The sequence below is a fragment of the Impatiens glandulifera genome, chromosome 1 (genome assembly GCF_907164915.1).
Source record: "Impatiens glandulifera chromosome 1, dImpGla2.1, whole genome shotgun sequence".
NCBI classification, from domain to species: Eukaryota; Viridiplantae; Streptophyta; class Magnoliopsida; order Ericales; family Balsaminaceae; genus Impatiens; species Impatiens glandulifera.
This window is the reverse complement of record NC_061862.1, coordinates 12,204,175-12,224,776: the sequence shown is the minus strand read 5'-3', so window position 1 is coordinate 12,224,776 and position 20,602 is coordinate 12,204,175. Positions and strand designations below refer to the sequence as shown.

Sequence of the window (20,602 nt, the reverse complement as noted above, 5' to 3'; positions counted from 1 at the left end):
ACTTTCTTTTTCATCTATTTCATAAAATTATTTTGATGACATTGGTTTTTCAAATATTTATGAAAGAAATGTCATTAAAACTATTAGGGTTGCCCTAACGTTTTTTTTCTGAGGTTACAGGTCTTACTATTAATGAAAACAAAAGTGTGATATTTTATGGAGGAGTGAAGGACAAAACAAAGCAGGACATATTTAAAATCATGGGCATTGCGGAATGCAACTTTCCCGTAATGTACTTGGGGATTCCGTTAACCGCGAAACAGATCAAGATCTCACACTGCAAGTCGCTGATATAAAAGGTAAAAAACATGATATCAGGTTGGGCGACGAAGAAACTTTCTTATGCAAAGAAGATCGAGCTTATCAAAATAGTAGTCATGGGCATAATTGGATATTGGGCATAGCAGATGGGTCATTCCGAATAAGGTAATGAAGGAGCTAGACACTCTAATGAAAAACTTCATCTAGAACAGGAGCAGGAGAGGAGGAAAGAAAATCAAATGGACTGCTCTCTATAAGCCGAAAGAGGAGCATCTTAAAGATGTTTATCTTGAGTAGGGAATGATAGAATTGAGTGAATAAATCAAATGTAATAAGTTATTTGTAAAATAAGTTAAACATTTATTGACAAATGTATTTTCATTATATATCTAAAAGAAGAGATAAATATATAACACCTATATATAGAGTAACATTTTTGTCTATCATTCATGTAATTAGATTTCATCATCTCTATAGAAAACCCCAAGTCATTCTATGCTAGCTGCGACACAAAATATGTCAGTGTTTTTATGTGGCATTTCATCTATAGGTAACCTTAAGAATCGACGATATTTCCATTGGAGAGAGCGGTTGAGCTCTTTTGGTAGGGGATTTCCAAGAACGGGCTGTACTGGGATCATGTTGGGGGTTACTAGAAAGGAAGTTTGAAACAACGGATTGTTTTTGAAATATGAGAATGTGAAAAGTGATATGAAAGTTTGGGCGAAGAGCGATTGGCTGAGTTCATGGGGTTCCCTTTCTCTTTAATTAGTCTTCGAGAATACAACCAATATTTTAATTCATTGGTTTATTGTATTGTCCATAAGTTATTTATAGAATAATTCTTCATTATTCAGTTGTTAGGTTAGATGTACAGTAAGTAACACTAGACAAATAAAGCAATAATACTAAATAGTATACATGTCCTAAACAGGATATCAAAATTTGGACTACACATTGGTGGGATGCGCCAGGCCCAAGCAGAAGTGCAACGCTTAGGCGACGCTTGAACAGCCCCAATAGCAAGCTACTGTAATGGGCCACTCCCCCTACAAAAATTAATTTAATATCGTGTGAGCCGATGGCCCACGTATCAGATATTAAACTGATAAGAACAGATACTACACTTGATCTTAGCCAAAAGGCCGAGAAAGGTATGCTTTTTAACTTAGCTGACAATTATGTTTATAACAACTTTCTCTCCTTGTTCTTTGTTTTTGTACCGATGTGGGACTTCTTAACATTCTTTCACCTTTATGTGGAACAAGATAATTAATTATTAACCTCTTTTGTCATAAAATAAATTAATGTGAATTATAAAACTAATAATTTTTTTATAAAACTAATAATTTTTAACCAATATTCAAATATTTTTTCAAGTATCTTATATAAGAGTTATAATTAATATGATTAAATTGAGTTATACAAAGACCTTGCTTGTCTAGGATATGATTAAATTAAGTTATACAATCTATATTTGTAAACACAACTATAATCTTATCAAATCAACTTTTTGGAATATTAATATTTTTTCTTTAATTTAGCATCTATTCTAATATAAGTACAATGAAAAATAAGTTTCACTCTAATTCAAATATTAATTAAGAGTCTTATATAAGATACCAAAAAAATTGAATTAAATTATAACTAATAATACTTTACATGAAAATGATTGACATCACTAACTTTATATTGTATGTATTTCTTAATAGAACTAGATGTGTATAATTAAATAAGTTTTCTTTTAGCAATATAGGAAAAATTCAAAATACAATGAATCTAATAAGTAAAATCATACATACTAAAGAGTGTATACTAGAACTCAAGCTTTAAAAAAAATATATGTACTTCTGCTAATATAATGTTGTTCCCCTTTATAACAACATTACATGTTTAAATTTTAAAAGCTGAAATCTGGCGACCCATATAACCAACCATTAAAGCATATGATAACGACACATTTAACAAACTCTTAGGACGTAAGCCTCTAATAATAGTAATCATTATTTAATATTTATTATATAACAGAATAATTCATATGACCAGAGTTTTGCATAATAAACATTTTGAAGTTTACAAAACTACTAGAGGTGGAGATGGTCACTTTAGATCTAAAACTACTTTAAGGTATGTTTCAATTGGACTACAAAGGCTACTAAAACTATTGTTAATTTGTAGTAAAGTTAAAATGACATGTTTTATAGATTACTTATTATAAATTATATTTAATATAAAGATTTTTTTAATAGTAATGCCTATTGGGGAAAAAAATATGAAGCTACATTTTCACATCTCTGTTTTTACCATCGCAAGCTCCCTTCCTTTAACCTTGAAAAATATAGAAACATAGAAATGTATGTCGAAATCTAATCATTTGTTCTTCATAGACTTTAAGACATAGACATTTGATTTAAAAATTTATGAAAACGTTTTGAAAATGTTTATGTAAGCTTTTAGGTTTATTAGACTTGAAAAATGCATGTCATGTTATCAACGCTTCATTGTCATATTCTCAACGAAGCGCTGTAATGTCATGTTTTAAACTGAAATTATATCAATTAAACTGCAATGTATTTTTTTTATGTTTATGATATGGACGAGGAATCCCAGATAAGGAATGTGTTTTGGACTGATGGAAGATGCATGACTACTTATGAGTATTTCTCGGATGTCATCACCTCTTACACATCAGATTTGACCAACCAGCATGATATGCCTTTTACTCCTTTTGTCGGGGTTAATCATCATAAATAATCTATTTTTCTAGGATGCGGCTTACTATCTAGTGAGGGTTCAGAGTCATTTATTAGTTAGTTGGTTGGTTTTTCTATCTAATGGTTGGTTGTTTCTATCTAATGATTGGTTTTTTCTATCTAATAGTCGTCCGTTGTATAATATGACTTTCTATCTAATGGGATGTGTTCTAATTAATATTATATCTTTGTCGGGGTTTTTGGTAAAAAAAATATATAGTTTACTGAATTTGTTTGCTGAAGGCAATGACCGCATGATCGTAACTTTATTTTCATCCACTTGTTTTGTCAAGGTGAAACATTGTTTCTACTATGTTTCTCCTTGAGGGGAGATGTAAAATAATTATACAATTTAATAAATTATTAATTAGTTAGATAAAAACTACTAATTAGTTTTAATACATATTAGTTAGTTTTAAAACTCTTATATTAAGGAGATGTAATTGTTTGGATAATAACTTTAATATTACAATTTCCAGTTTACATATTTCACTTAAAGAATTAAACATGGTATTAGAGCTTCAAAGTTAAGAATCTTGGAGAGTTTTTCACTACCTCTATCGATGGTCGTAGAAAATATTGACGAAGGGCTTTATTCTATATTCTATTATTGTTAGAGAAAAAAGATTTGAGAGTAATTTTGACAAAAAAATCGTTCTCTCTACTAATGAATGAGATGTTGCGTGCTATTCACTAAACTATCATAGTATATATTTTATAAACCAAATCTAATAATACTTTATATAAACTTTAAATAGTCATCTAATGATAAACAAGGGATTTGAGATGATAGATCAATTCAATTACTAGAAGCGGAACATACCTTTAGCTTCCATTGTTCTTGGGATAAATTTGGGTTGATGGATATTATAATCTAGCACAACCCTTAACTTCATTTTGGGAGTTTTCACTCTATGAATCCTCTATGTCTCTTGAGACCATAATAATAGTTGAAGTATAAAAAACCCTAAAACCCTTTTGACTAAAAACCAATAAAAACACATTTTGTTGATTTATTTTAATATTTAATTTTATGAGATGTGTTATTCTTAATATATTAAAGGAAACCAAATATTTTAAAATTAGAATAATAAAGTTTTTGTTTGTATAATCCGTAAAAAAGACTACCACAATTTAAAGGATGTGAGAGAAGTCTATTAATGAATAAGTAAACATTAATATTGAAAAGGGACAAATATTTAATGGCATTTGTGCTTGGAACATCAAATATCTTGCAATTTTAAAAATGTATTGATTATTACATTCAACCACTCCGTTTTTTGTTCAGGGGGCTATAAGTGCATGTTAGTATTCTTACTTTTAAATAACAGAAAATATGTAAATACGATGTTACAACAAAAATGAACTATCATATCCAAAAAGCGAAATCACTAATTTAGAGGGTTTTATCTAAGGAATGTGTTAAACATGTTTCCCTTAAAAAGTTTCATCGTCTCCCATATTTGTTGGAGCTTATCACATATGGATGTCTCTCAGGGTACAATAAATCTAGTAGTAATTATTCACTAGAATCACTGCGTATCAAACTTAACCAATGTGCATAAATTATCACCAGATTTCAATAGAAAATATCGAATAGCACTCACAAAATATTGAGAAGAATTTTAGAATAATAAGATGATAAATTGATGTTGTAGTGTACATAAGATGGTGAGGGATAGAATGCCTATTTATATTGTTGAAATAATAAACTGTTAACTAGAATTATCAATTGATTCAACGACTGACATTGATTGTCTCTTCATTTGTCTCAATATATCTTTATAATTATGAATAAATGCTTGCCAAAATTAATTAAGATATTTATTATACATTACTCACGTTACATGAGGTTTTTCAATTGTTAATAATAATATTAAACTATCAAAATAATTGATAATAATAAACTCATATAAGTTACATTAGAAATAAATAACATTTTTGTAATTGATTATCAGGTATTTAAATCAATTATTTTAAATTAATTACTTCAAATTATACATTTGGATCAAATTTCACCATTTAATTCACGTTTGAATTTTAATGTGAAATTGCTTTGATTTTATTACCCACATTTTAATTTCCATTCATTAATGGAATTTATAGAATTAATTTAAAAATTACAACAATCCCCCCACATTAATGGAAATTGAAATATTAACCCGGTGAAAGGTTCATTAGTTGAATCCTACATATGATAGGTAGGGGTAACCTTTGAACATTCACTTATGAAAGTATTTAACTTTATTTGTCAATTAGTAGACTCGATGTCCTTGACCTATTCTTCCATTTTTGTAAACATTACACACTTTCACATAAAATTCTTCCTGATACATGTTAAGCTCTTATGGTTGTGTTTTTTGTCCATGAAACACGTGCCTAGTTTTGTGAGAGAGTCTAGAATTGAAACGTACAATTCCTTCGAAGCGTCCCCATTTCTTCCTCACATAGGTGATCTTTTTGATCACAAAGAATCATCTAAAGAGAAATGTTTATCCTCGTTCAAATATATATTATTTATTAATGATTAATCCCAATAATAATCTTACAAGTTAGTACAATTAGGTTGTCCTATTAAACCTAGTAATTGTGATCTCTAGTGTGCATAGGTTATTTTTTCCTTCGTACCAACTTATAGTAGTCCCATCTCTTAAAAAACATTCAAACTAACTTTCCATTCAATAATTTGGTTAGTGGATCCACAATGTTATCTTTGATTTATATAGTCAAACTTGATAACTCAATTAGAGAGTATAGTCTAATAACATTATGTCTAAGACATGTATGTCTAGACTTGTCATTGACTCTAAGCTTGTCAAATTTCATATTACTATCATAATAATTAGAAATTTTCTTTAGTACACTTGAGGTAATCTTGTACATCTTCTAATAAAACTATAGTCATTCGAACATGCTTACCATTTAAATATATTTTTTAAAGAAAATATCGTTTACTTGGCCAACACAAAATGTCTTTGAACTATTATTCTTCGTGTAAACAATTACATATTTTTCATAAAAATATTTTATTTTTCGAAATATGTCAAAAATATAGATTATAACGTTTAATCTATCGATCATAGATAGATTGCACTTTTAAATGTAAAAATATTCACTAGTAGACATAAAGTCTTTCATTTAATAATAACAATACATTATTTGATAACAACATGATATTTCATGTAGTGCAATTCACATCCTTAGTGTATTTAATTATTTTTATCGTAATTACAATGATAAAAATATCGTACAAAAGACACGTAATAAATAATTTTCATTATCTTCATGATATATATATATATATATATATATATTTGTATATATATATTTGTCCCATTCACTTTTAATCAAAGTGTGATCAAATTTTCATATCATTATTATAAAGTTTGTTATAAGTCATACAAATACTTTATAAACTTTCTTTTTCATCTATTTCATAAATTTATAAATTTATTTTGACGACATTGGTTTTTCAAATATTTATGAAAGTAATGTCAAAGAAATGACACGTTTTTTATTTCAAAATCTTGAAATTTGAAATATCAATTTGAGAATCAACTCATAAAATATAAACAAGATGCTTTCTTGTTAAAATATCAATTGTTTTTGAAATATGAGAATGTGAAAAGTGATATGAAAGTTTGGGCGATGAGATTGGCTGAGTTCATGGGGTTCCCTTTTTCTCTTTAATTAGTCTTCGAGAATTTGAGTAATTTGGAGGTTCATAAAAATGGAGAGTTTAGTCTTCTCTCGAGGAGGACGGTGAAAATGAAATACAACCAATATTTTAGGAAATAAGAAGTGGATGATGATTGAAAGACGAGGGAGAAAATTGATTGGATTAGTAAATAGAAACTTAAAGAATATTAATAAATATATTGCTCTTCACAACAAGCACCAGTGGTCTAGTGGTAGAATAGTACCCTGCCACGGTACAGACCCGGGTTCAATTCCCGGCTGGTGCATTTATATATATTGGTGACAATGATGAAATTGCCTTCTTCTGGCTTACTAGGGTCTGCCATACACCATCTTCTTAAGATGATAAAATGGGCTTTCAGAGTTCTTCCCATATCTTTTATTTTTTAAACTTGAAAAATGTAAAAATAAGCCAAATAATTGTCTCTAATTTACATTAATTAATCCATCCACACATGACAGACAGTTTGGTTTATGTTTTAAGATGATGAAGATACAACGGTAGCATTTGCAATACATACCAGATTAAGCCATTGGGTTCTGCTTCATGTTTTGACATATTATTCAAATTAAGATCAGGTGTAGTTTGCATATATAGAAGCCAAGGGACATTTCCCAACCTGTTCCTACATAAGAATTAAGCCCAAGTATATATGTTGGATACAAATATAAACTATATGAAAAGACTTACCTTTACCAATTCATTCCAAAAATATGTTCAGCTAAGTTTGCTAACTAACTCAAAGAGGAGACCAGTCTCTTCTGATTACTCAATTAATTCCATCCTTTCATTTTCACTAAAGATAACCGTGGTGCATCCAAATTCCAATAAGTTGTACTGTTATTTCCTTCTTGTTTCTATTGGCTTACTAGGGTCTTCCATACATCATCTATATAAGATGTTAAATGAGGCTAATGAGTTTTCCATTTTTTGTGTTAAATTGTGATATACTTTCCTAGGACCACCATCTCCTTATGTTATAAGTTGTATTGTTATTTCCTTCTTCTTTCTTTCTTTTTTCCATTGGCTTACCAGGGTCTGCCATACATCATCTATATAAGATGATAAATGAGGGTTTCCATTTTTTGTGTTAAAAAAACATAGTTTCCTAGGACCACCCTCTCCTTGTGTTATAATTTGTGTTGTTATTGCCTTTTGGTTATATTTTATTTTTTTACCTATATATACTTCTTTTATCCAATTTCAAATAATCAACATAACTCAATATCTAATAATCTTCTAAACATTTGAAATTGAAAATATATAAAATAAACTTGATAAGAAGACCGTAGTAACTAGAAATCACAAATGTATGTCTCCACTTACATTTATCCATAATACATTCACACATTACAGTTTGGTTTAAGTAGAAAGTTGTGTTTTAATTCATTGGTTTATTGTCCATAAGTTATTTATAGAATAATTCTTCATTATTCAGTTGTTAGGTTAGATGTACAGTAACACTAGACAAATAAAGCAATAATACTAAATAAATAGTATACATGTCCTAAACAGGATATCAAAATTTGGACTACACATTGGTGGGATGCGCCAGGCTCAAGCAGAAGTGCAACGCTTAGGCGACGCTTGAACAGCCCCAATAGCAAGCTACTGTAATGGGCCACTCCCCTAAAAAAAATTAATTTAATATCGTGTGAGCCGATGGCCCACGTATCAGATATTAAACTGATAAGAACAGATACTACACTTGATCTTAGCCAAAAGGCCGAGAAAGGTATGATTATTTCAGACCTGGACTATCCATTTTATATTAGTTTCATATTCTTTCCCAAGTTTGAAGTTCCAATGTGGGACGTATTTATACAATCTTATGTGAGCATCTGGAAACAAGGCAAAATAAAATGCAACAGAATCCGCTTGCTTGCTTATTTATGCTTTTATAATTTGGATAATAAAATAAAATGCTTTTATCATGATCTTATTTTATCTATTGCATTTATTAATTTCAAAACTTCTCAAATAATTCAAATATCCTAAAAAAACAATATTAACCAAACTAGATAATGATCACATAACTCTAATTTAAACTACACTCAAATAAAGAAAATGAAAATTATAAAATACAAATAAATAAAAGGGGACAAAACATTCAAGTGTAGGTTTGAGGATGTGCCAAAAAAATAAGCTTTAACAACTTCACACAATCCGACCGCCCTATCCTTGAAATCTTTTGTTTCTTTGAGTTAGGGTTAGGACCCAAGATAATGAAAAGAAGATCTTGAAGATTGAGAGTAAAAAAATCACCACTCTTTCATTAGAAAACTTCCCATTTATAAATGGGATAAAGTTACAATAGCCCTTGAACTTTTATTAATACATAAAAAACACATCAAACTTTCTAAGCACTTATTTTATAATTCTTACATCCCCTCCTCAAGATGAATGTCTCTAAGATTCATCTTGTCTCTAAGAGTATAAAATGCTGTACAATCCAATGGCTTTGTAAAAATATCAGCTTGCTGAATTTTTGTAGAGACATATTTTGGTATGATAAAACCTTGATTGAAATTATCTCGAACAAGGTGGCAGTCGATGTCTAGGTGCTTTGTCCTTTCGTGAAAGACGGGGTTCTCCGTGATATGGATAGCAGCTTGATTATCGCACTTTAAAGTAATAGGCAATTTGACATCAATATGTAGATCTTTGAGTAAATAGCTGATCCACTTTAGTTCACAAACTGTTGTCGCCATACTGCGATATTCAGCTTCCGCTGAAGAACGAGATACCGTCGTTTGCTTCTTCGTTTTCCATGATACAAGTGCATCTCCAATTTTGACACAATAACCAGTTACTGATCTGCGTGTATCTGTACAGGTTGCCCAATCTGCGTCTGAAAAACTCTCAAGCAATAAATTAGATTTACAAGGATAAAATAACCCCAAAGAAGTTGTGCCTTTCAGATATCTAACGATCTGTAAAGCTGCTTCCCAATGATCATTTAGGGGGTTATGCATAAACTGACTTAATTGTTGTACACTAAAGCTAATATCAGGTCGAGAAAAATTCAAATATAATAATCTGCCTATTAACCTTCTGAATTTTTCAGGATCTGTAAAAGCAGGGCTATTGGAATTATTTAGCTTTGTTCCTTTAGTCATAGGAACTTGAGCTGGTTTACAGCCGGATAAACCTGTGTCATTTAAAATATCTAACACATATTTTCGTTGATTCATATATATGCCTTCACAGTTTCGATACACTTCTAATCCTAGAAAGTATCTAGCTTTTCCTAAATCTTTGATGGAAAAACAATTATGTAAATAATCCTTAATGGATTTAATCATATCCATATCATTACCACTTATTAGTATGTCGTCCACATACACTAATAAAGCAGTAAAAGAATCATCTTTTTTTAAAATAAAAAGGCAATTGTCATTTACAGATTGCAAAAAACCAAATTCAACCATTTTTTTTGAAAATTCTTTGTTCCACTGCCGAGAAGATTGTTTTAAACCATACAATGTTTTATTTAAACGACATACCTTGTTATCAGCTTTTTCATTATACCCCTCAGGTACTTTCATATAAACATCTTCCTCCAATTCACCATGAAGGAAGGCATTGTTTATATCAACCTGCTCTAAAAACCAATTATTAGCAGCAGTCAATGCAATTAAAACTCTTACCGTTACAGTTTTAGCGACCGGCGAGAAACTGTCGTGGAAGTCGATACCATCTTTTTGATTGTACCCTTTAGCTACCAGTCTCGCCTTATACTTTGCTATTGAACCGTTTGGGTTAAGTTTGGTCTTGTAGATCCACCTGCAACCGATTGGTTTCTTCCCATTTGGGAGTGCAACTAAATCCCAAGTATTATTAGTTTTAAGAGCTGTTAACTCTTCATTCATAGCCTTCTTCCAGTGTTCAATCTGTGAGGCTTCAAAAAAACTTTTTGGTTCTTTAATTGTAGAGATGTTCCCCAAAAATTCTAAGTGTTTAACATCTCTACATTTTGTAACATAAGGAAAAGTGTTGGGCGTATAAGAGTTTTTATTTTTTAAAATAGTGCTTGTGTTGACAATGTAATTGTCATGCCAAGCAGGTGTCTTTCTTTCCCTTACACTTTTTCTTTGTCCTGTTTCTGGAACATTTTGATGTTGAGTTTCTGAAAAATCTGGCTGTGATGAAAAATTTTGTTCAACATTTTGATTTAACTGATCATCAGAAGTATTAGTATCATTTATGTCAAAAGAAGATGAATCATCATCAGAATCTGAAAATAAGTAATCTGTATCTACAGAAATATTTTGTTTGTTTATTTGGTCATGCTCCTTTTGATATGGAAACTTATTTTCATAAAAAATTAGATCTCTAGAGACAAAAATGGTTTCATTTAAAATGTCAAATACTCTAAAACCTTTTTGTCCTATAGAGTATCCAATAAAAATGCATTTTTTACCTCGAGGTTCGAATTTTGTTTTATGAGGTGCATTGTTTTTGGCATAACATAAACATCCAAAAACTTTAAGATTATCCAAATCAGGTTTTGTTTTATACAATTTGTAAAATGGACTATCCCAGTTTAAAACTTTTGAAGGAGTTCTATTTATAACATGAGTTGCCATAAGAATTGAAAATGACCAAAAAGTTAAAGGAATTTTTGATTGATTCATTAAAGATCGTGCCACTTGAAGTAAATGTTGATGTTTGCGTTCTACTACTCCATTTTGTTGTGGGGTGTAGGAACAAGATTTTTGATGAAGAATACCATTTTGTTTAAAAAAGTTTTGCAATTCATGATTTAAAAATTCACTACCATTATCAGACCTGATAATTTTGATTGAAGTTTCAAATTGTGTCTTAATCATAGCATGAAAATTAATTAAAACATGTTTTGCTGTATCTTTAGTTTTGATCATATAAGTCCATGTAAATCTACTAAAATCGTCGACTATTGTAAGCATATATGAGCAATCAATAAGAGATATTTCTTTGTAAGGACCCCAAATATCTATGTGTATCATTTCAAAACATTTAGCAGTTTTAGAAATGCTAGAATTAAAAGGTAATCTTTTCATCTTTGAAATTGGACAAATATCACAATGAAATGTATCATCTTTATTCAAATCAAATGCATGTTGTAATACTGTTTCAGAAGGATGCCCTAATCTTCTATGTAACAACATGTAATCAGTACATGAATTAAAAGTCATATTCACTGAATCTGTATCAAGTAAGTATAGGTTTTGACTAAAATCTCCTTTCCCTATGATAGAGTTGTCCCTAGCATCCTGCAATAAACAACCCGAAGAAGAGAATTGACAACTAACTTTGTTTCTTTTTGCAAGTTTAGACACTGAAATTAGATTATATGTAAAGTCTTTAATGAGCATTACATCATACAATTTTAATTTTTCAGAAAGCCTAACATTTCCCATTAGCTTAACATGTTTAACTGTGCCATCGGGTAAAAACAAAGGTATGTTGTCAATTTTCTTAATTTCAGTCATAATATTTGGGTTTGAACAAATATGACAGCTAGCACCACTATCTAATATCCATAAAGGTTTATTCTTATAACTACTATGCACATTAAAACTACATGCATTAGTAATGTTATCTGAAAAGTGATACATACCTTCATAATATTTCTCTTTGCCCTTTCCTTCTTTGAGTAATCCTTTCATTACTTCTTTGACAACAGCTGCAATTTCTGAGCTATTGAACTTTTTGGAGGAGGATGAATCTTCTGATTGTTCTTCAAAGTAGGCAAATGGTGTGTTTGCAGCATTCACAGTATTGGTTGAGGTATTAGAATTTTTCACTTTTAGATCACGGTTACCTTTCCACCATTCAGGATAACCTATGATTTTAAAGCAACCCTCTTGTACATGACCTTCTGTTCTGCAATGTTTGCAATATAAAGAAGAACCTCCTTTTGGAGCTTTGTATGTCTTGTTATTACCTCCTCTACTTCTTGTGTTTCTTGCTACATTTTCCCATTTCTGCTGTTCAGAGTTATCTTTCATTGTCATAGCAAAATTTTCACTATGATCATTGATCAAAGATTGGACTTCTCTCTGTCTTTCTATACTCTGCAGCATCGCATATGCCCTATTTATGCTAGGTTTAGGATCCATTAGCAATATCTGTTGTCTAGCATTATCGTAATACTCATTTAATCCCATTAAAAACTGAGTAAGTTTATTGGCAGTATCAAGTTGAATTACTAATTTGGTCATTCTACAACAGCAATTTGTTCTTGGATCACAGTCACAAGAAGGCAATGGTTCTAGTACTAACAACTCATCCCATAACTTTTTCAGTTTAGAAAAATATTTTTCAAGACTAAGTGTACCTTGTCTGAGGTTGCTTATAGCCCTTTGAATCTGAAATGATTGTGGTCCATTGCTCTCTTGGTATCTTTCTTTGATGTCTATCCATAGATCTTTTGCTGTTGTGGTTGAAGAGTAATTTGCCTTGATTTCGTCTGATATTGTATTTAAAATCCAAGATCTTACCAAGCAGTCCATCTTTCTCCATCTATCAAAATCTTCAGCATCTTTTGGAACAACCAGTGTACCATCAATAAATCCTAGTTTTGATTTTGCTTCAAGAGCTAACCTAATACCGCTGCTCCATCCAATGTAATTTGTACCATTGAATATTGTGGTACAGATTATAGCCCCTGTGCTGTCCGAGTTCCGAATCGTCAATGGATCATTATCATATCGCTTCTTTCCAGCCATTTGATCGGTTAGCGAATAATCAGTCGACGATGAAGAACTATCGTTAGCCGTTTCTTCTATATCTCCAGTTTGTGAATAATCGGTTGACGACGAAGAACTATTGTTGAACGCTTCTTCTTTATCTTCAACTTCTTGATCTTCAAGGTTTTCCTACTCTGATACCATGAAATCTTTTGTTTCTTTGAGTTAGGGTTAGGACCCAAGATAATGAAAAGAAGATCTTGAAGATTGAGAGTAAAAAAATCACCACTCTTTCATTAGAAAACTTCCCATTTATAAATGGGATAAAGTTACAATAGCCCTTGAACTTTTATTAATACATGAAAAACACATCAAACTTTCTAAGCACTTATTTTATAATTCTTACAATCCTTCCCAAGCTCGATATCATCTTCGCTGATCTTCACGCACTATTTGGTGTTGTACTTGCTCGTGATCATACAAACACTCCCTGTGTAACCGTGTGGCTCAAACTTCACCTCGTAAATGATGGGGACTCGAGCTTGTCCATAAGGTATCCCCTTCAATTAAAGTGTATTTGCACATGAGTTTTTCCTTGTCCAATGCATCTATCCTATATTTTCACATATTTAATTGGTCTGTCTGTAAAAATTATATCAATTAATAAGAAAAATGATTTTGGTTATCTTCTTATAATCATTGGTTGGTAATTAACTTTCACTTGTATCTGCTTGATGCTTCCGACTTCACCATCTCCTTCAAGGAATTCGATGCTCTTTATGGAGGCTAGGCTTGGGACTGAGGTTGTGAGAGTCAAGGATCAAGGCCTTGAATAATCTCTCTGGTGTAACTTGAGTCTTGAATGCCTGGTTGATCTTCACAACACCAATTTTTTTCTTTTTCAAATGAGTGATCAGCTGATGAAGAAGAAAATGGGAAAAGATTGATTTGTTATTGGTAGATTAAAGTAAAAGATTGGAATATAAATCAAAGTGGAATACTTGACTTAAGCTAATGGAAGATGGGGAGATGACCTATGAGCTAACTCCACTAATCCGGAGACCATAGTCATTAGTTATTACTACAAAAACCGTGTTCGTGACCCTGTAGAACTATGTTAGTTCCCTACATTAAAAAATAAAATTCATAGTTTAATAAATTAATAAAAAAAGACAAATATATTTTAAGTAATTTATCTTAATTAACTAGTGTAACTTTTTGTTAACATTGTTTATTATAGCCTTTCTTTTAATATAAAATCATATTAGTACTGCAATGTTCTACCCACTTAAGTGCTTATTTACTTATTTGGGTTGATGTGTAAACTAAATATTAATAACACATTTATTTAACTTTGTTTTCTGTGAATTTTTTATTTTTATTTGAGGTGGTTAACATAACTCTACCGTCATTAAGTATAATGTTATTGTGCTAACAGAATAGCATTAGATAATGTAGGCAATAAAGAAAGACAAAGATTTTAACGTGGTTCACAAAGATAAAATTTGGCTACGTCCAACAGATAGAGATAATATTATTGAGAAGATGGTTATAAAGATAATGATATTTTGACAGATTAGGGTTATGACACGAGTTTATATAACATTCAGTTTTCCCTAAACCCTAATATTAATGGGATGTTTCTAATTAATATTATATCTTTGTCTGGGTTTTTGGTAAATAAAAATATATAGTTTACTAAATTGGCTGTCTGAAGACAATGACTGCATGATCGTAACTTGATTTTCATCCACTTGTTTTGTCAAGGTGAAACATTGTTTCTACTATGTTTCTCCTTGAGGGGAGATGTAAAATAATTATACAATTTAATAAATTATTAATTAGTTAGATAAAAACTACTAATTAGTTTTAATACATATTAGTTAGTTTAAAACTAATTAGTTAGTTTTAAAACTCTTATATCAAGGAGATGTAATTGTTAGGATAATAACTTCAATAATACAATTTCCAGTTTACATATTTCACTTAAGAAATTTAACATGGTCTTAGAGCTTCAAAGTTAAGAATCTTGGAGAGTTTTTCACTGTCTCTGTCGATGGTCGTAGCAACCATTGACGGAGGGCTTTATTCTATATTCTACTATTGTTACAGAAAGAATATTTGAGTAATTCTGACGAAAAAATCGTGCTCTCCACTAATGCATGGGATGTTGCGTGCTCTCCACTAATTCATCATATGTAATATTTTATAAACCAAATCTAATAATACTTTATATAAATTTTATATAGCCGTTATATGTTAAACAAGGGATTTGAGATGATAAATCAATTCAATTACTAGAAACAGAATATATATATTTAGCTTACATTATTCATCATTGTTCCTGGGATGAATTTCGGTTGATGGATCTTCCAATCTAGCACAACCCTTAATTTCACTTTGGGATTTCTCACTCTATTAATCCTCTATGTCCATGGGGAGACAAGAAAGATGTCCTACTCCTACCTACTAAATGTTGTAACCCTACTAATATCAATCGACATGTATTAAGTCCAATGGGCTTGATCTAGTGTAGCACTATGTAGATTGTGGACCATAACTATCTTTATTAGATTTCGGTTTTTATAAATCAATCCCTCATAGATATTTAAATAACCATTTTTTTTGTCTCTACAAATTTATTCCATAACCTACGTACCCCATAAACCTCCTTAATACCATATTTGATCACTTTAGTTTAGGTTTATTACATAATAGCCCAACACTATAAATATTGCACTAAATGCCCAATAATTATTGAATTAATTATAAAATAATCCAACAATCTCCCACTGTGCCGAATATGCAAATCCACAATAGTGTAATCTTATTGCTAGCTTGAATGATTATTATAAACTTTAGGGTATCCCTTACAATCTGGTCCATTAACTATATTAATAAAGGATCATAGCGACTTTCGTTAGCATCATCGTAACTAAACCTTCCATGGTCACATTACCAACATAGCTAAATGGCATAGATAAATTATGGATGCATATCATGAAAATACATGAATTAGATCACCAAATGTCTATTTTCAACTCGTCCTCTTTAAGAGATTAAAAAACTTTTAAATTTAATTGAGATAATAAAATGAATACATTGAAAATTACGATAAAAATGATTAAATACTAAGGATGTGAATTGCACTACACAAAATATAATGTTGTTATCAAATAATATATTGATATTATTAAATGAAATACTTTACGTCTACAAGAGAATATTTTACACTTGAAAGTGCAATCTACGTTTTTAAATCTTCAAAGAAAGTTTTGATCGATAGATTAAACTTTATCATCTATATTTTGACATATGTCGAAAAATAAAACATTTCTATGAAAAATATGTAATTGTTTACACGAACAAAAAGACATTTTATTCGCTCCTCTAACTAAACCTCTAACTAAATGATTTTTGAAGAGAATTAACTATGATGTAAAAAATTAATCTGCGCAGTTCTCTAAACGAATATAATTTTGAAGGATTACAATTCAAAGGGAATATGCCAAACAAAGAGTGAAATACTTTTATTTATTAAAAAAAAAATTAAGTATAATTCAAATAATACATTAATAAAAAAAATATGAATTAAAATTTCATAGATAAGACAAATTCAAAGTTTAAACTCAATTGTAGGGTGGCTCCGTTTAGAGGACCCAACAAAAATAGGCGTATGCCACGTATTGCAAAGAACACACGGTATTCTTTAGTAAAAGGCGGAAGAATAGTTCGCTTTGTGTTCAATGCTTGGCTTCATAGTTTCTTGTAATCACCAACTCCCCACTTATAATAATATCGGATCCTTATTTTCACTTCATCTAACAATGTGGGACAACACACTTTTTTTTTTGTTATTATTGAGCCTTATGGTTTTTCTTCTTCTTCTATTTAAAGGATAGGATCATTTAATAATATTTTTAAGAACTTGATACTTTTGTTATGTATATTATTTTATCAAACTTATACATATCAATGTTAATAACAAACTATTACAATTAATTATTAGTTTAGCTCCAATAAAAAGAATTTTATTTTAAATATTTGATTTTCACTAAATTCGTTTTAATTTGGATTGAAGTTATTACTACGAGGGTAGTTATAACTCGTACTTTCAAACAAGGTATATGACTCGTATTTGATATTTAATAAACGTATGTTATATTCATTATGACGAATGTTACTTATAATTAATAGAGGCATCGACACCTTCAAGGGCGGGTCTATGTACAACTCGGGTAACTCAAAACAGTTTGCATGCGAATGGAAATAACGACGTAGAGAAATACCGTCGCTATTGAGTTCGTCGGTCGATGAAGAGACCTAGTGACCGTAAGCTACGTATGTTTTGTTTATTTACTTCATATTATTATCATTCTAGCTATTATTATCATTCTAGCCGGGTACGTTTTACAGAAATAACATAGCCCGACTATATTTTAAATTCTAGCTCCGCCCTTGAACACCTTATCAACATGACATAAGGGGTAGCTCCCCATTCTTTTTCTCTCATAAAATCAATATTCCCTCAAAAGAAAACCCCATAAATCGAGGGCATTCTTTCAAGGAACCTCATTCTTTATATAGAAACATGCGTTCATCGAAAAATGCTCTAGTAGTCTTTCACAAGAAATAGCAGATGTGCATTCATTTTCTAAAATTTATCCCACATCGATCCTCTAACTCAAGAATGAAGTATTTTTAATAAGGAGAGCGGGAAAAGCTTATGTCCCTTTGGGGACATCCGATAAAATTGGAACGATATAGAGAAGATTAGCATGGCCCCTGCGCAAGGATGACACGCACAAATCGAGAAATGGTCCAAATTTTTTTTACCTTTTTTCTGTCTTATGCCTACGTTGGCGACTGGATACTAACCCTATCTATCATTTCCCCGTTACTTCGCCTCTTCTAAAACCATGCATCAATGCTAAACATATTTTCTTTTATCAATACCTATCAATAATTTATTGTCACAAATTTCCTCATACATTCTTAGTCCCTTTAACAATTATCATTAACATCAAATAATGTAGTTTATTCCAGATTAAGAAAAAAAATTGCCATACATAATTTGTGATATTCTTTGCCCTAACTCAAAGCACAACCCTCACTAAAGTCAAGGCCATCATTTTCCTTATTTCCTTCTATCTTAATTCCCTTCAAATCTTTCTTTATAACAGGAAATACTTTTTATAGACAATAAAATATCATGCCAAATGAAACCAGATCTCATTTGTTATTATTTTGTAAAATAGTCCATTCATCATTTATAACATTTTGTCATTTTTGTAATTTGAGATGATTATTTATTTATTTATTGGTTGTTTAAAATATATATAATTTCCAAGAATTCCAGATAATTGTTACTTTTTTAATTGGATGCATATAGAAATATTTGAGGTGCATAAGATAATATATGGTTTCTAGTGATATTGGACACAAAATCATCTAACCAAGTAGGAATTTTCCTTTATTCATTCAAAAATTCAAAATTTCGTGTTTCTGAATGAAGAGTTTGTAATTCATAAAAAATAATAAAATGAATCAAGAATATTATTTCCATAAAAAATAATGTCTCTTGAGACAATAATAATTTCAGTTGAAGTAAAAAAACCCTAAAACCCTTTGACTAGAAGAGTAACCAATAAAAATACCTTGATTTTCTCTCTTTACAAATTTAGTTTGATGAGGGATGTTATTCTTCTTAATATAATAAAGGCAACCGGATATTCTAATTTAGAATAGTCAAGATTTTGTTTGTATAATATGTAAAAGGACTATCCCAATTTAAATATGTGAGGAAAGCTTATTAATGAGATGAATAACCATTAATATTTAAAAAGCCAAAAAAACATAATAACATTTTTGCTTGGAACATAAAAAGATTTTTCAATTTGAAGAAATTGTTGACGATTACACTAAATTATCCTGTCTTGTTGTGGGGTGTAAGTGCACTCTCTCATTTGGGCTATTTTACTTTGTTTATCTAATGGTTGATTTGAGTGTTTTTCAAATTTGGACTGGCCAATTTGTGCAGATAGTCGTTGTGTCAAACTAAGAGTCTCTTTGATATCCTGGAAAACAAAGAAATATAGTACTTGGTGGTCGACGTAACAATAATGACATTTGTCGATATGCCACAACCTGTTTACTAAGATCATCGTAGATTATTAATGCATGCACTCTATTATCGCGTAAATATTCCCCATGGAACCCCCAGAATTTGGGGTAAGAAATTGCAAGGGAGTAGTATCCGAAGCCGAATATTGTACCATGACCATGAAAGTTTTAGACTATTTCACGCTGATCTTATTATTATTATATTATTAACGTCTTGTATTTAATAGAATTGTATTGGTGTTATCGATGACACTCATGCACAAGTACACCCTAAGGTAACTGAGTCACTAAATTGACATAGTCAAACTAATTATACAACTAAAAATGTCAAAGTTGATGATGAATGATCAGCCCTTGACAATGTTCGAAACAATCCAGTATATAGTTTTTCGCATCCAATAAGGTGTTATTCACTTCATTGTTTCGATTGTGAAATAAAATATGCAATAAAACTCATGTATTGTTTTGTAGGTAAATATTACATGATTGATGTAGGGTATAAAAAAATGACTCGTTACCTGGCACCATATCTCCAAATCCCATATCACCCGCATCAGTTTTTATCACAGCAATATCATAACGCAAGAGAGGCATTCAACAAACATCATTTGTCCATCAAATTTTTGATTGAGATGGCACTTAAATTTAGAAAAATAAATGAAATATAATATTTTATTCGGGTTTTCAATTGAAAAGCAAGTGAATGATTTTAATGCACTGGCAGGATTGCATAATTTTATCTTGAGAAATATGATAAAAAAAATCCCATTAATTTTTAAGGAAATGAAAAAGGAATTTGGCCTAGTATCGAAGATTACATAAATATTGAGGAGGATGAAAGATATATTGAACCCAATACGATGAATATTTTTGAGATAAAATTGCTACGCAAATTTATTGTTGTATTAATTGAACTTAACTTTTCGTAACCTTTTGCATAATACTGTTCTCATACAATAACAACAAAACTAAATAAAATAAATAAATAAATAGCGTGCTCATAATTTTATTTAAAAAATGATGTATAAATAAAAACAAAAATAATAGGATTTTAAATAAAAATTTGTATATAACTCAAAAAATAATAAATT

The 20,602-nt window shown here is 30.3% G+C and overlaps 5 non-coding genes across 5 annotated transcripts; 2 read left to right on the top strand and 3 right to left on the bottom strand.

Annotated features, from left to right (window-relative positions):
- Window positions 1–1,221: 1,221 nt before the first annotated feature.
- Window positions 1,222–1,419, bottom strand: LOC124923131. Its single transcript, XR_007098145.1, has one exon. It is a non-coding gene; the product is annotated as a U2 spliceosomal RNA (small nuclear RNA).
- A 5,489-nt stretch (window positions 1,420–6,908) lies between these two features.
- TRNAG-GCC lies at window positions 6,909–6,979 on the top strand. The gene has a single exon. It is a non-coding gene; the product is annotated as a tRNA-Gly (tRNA).
- A 1,276-nt stretch (window positions 6,980–8,255) lies between these two features.
- LOC124923191 lies at window positions 8,256–8,453 on the bottom strand. The gene has a single exon (XR_007098198.1). It is a non-coding gene; the product is annotated as a U2 spliceosomal RNA (small nuclear RNA).
- Window positions 8,454–17,029: 8,576 nt separating this feature from the next.
- Window positions 17,030–17,144, bottom strand: LOC124922913. Its single transcript, XR_007097961.1, has one exon. It is a non-coding gene; the product is annotated as a U5 spliceosomal RNA (small nuclear RNA).
- Window positions 17,145–18,116: 972 nt separating this feature from the next.
- On the top strand, window positions 18,117–18,219 carry LOC124923004. Its single transcript, XR_007098046.1, has one exon. It is a non-coding gene; the product is annotated as a U6 spliceosomal RNA (small nuclear RNA).
- Window positions 18,220–20,602: the final 2,383 nt, after the last annotated feature.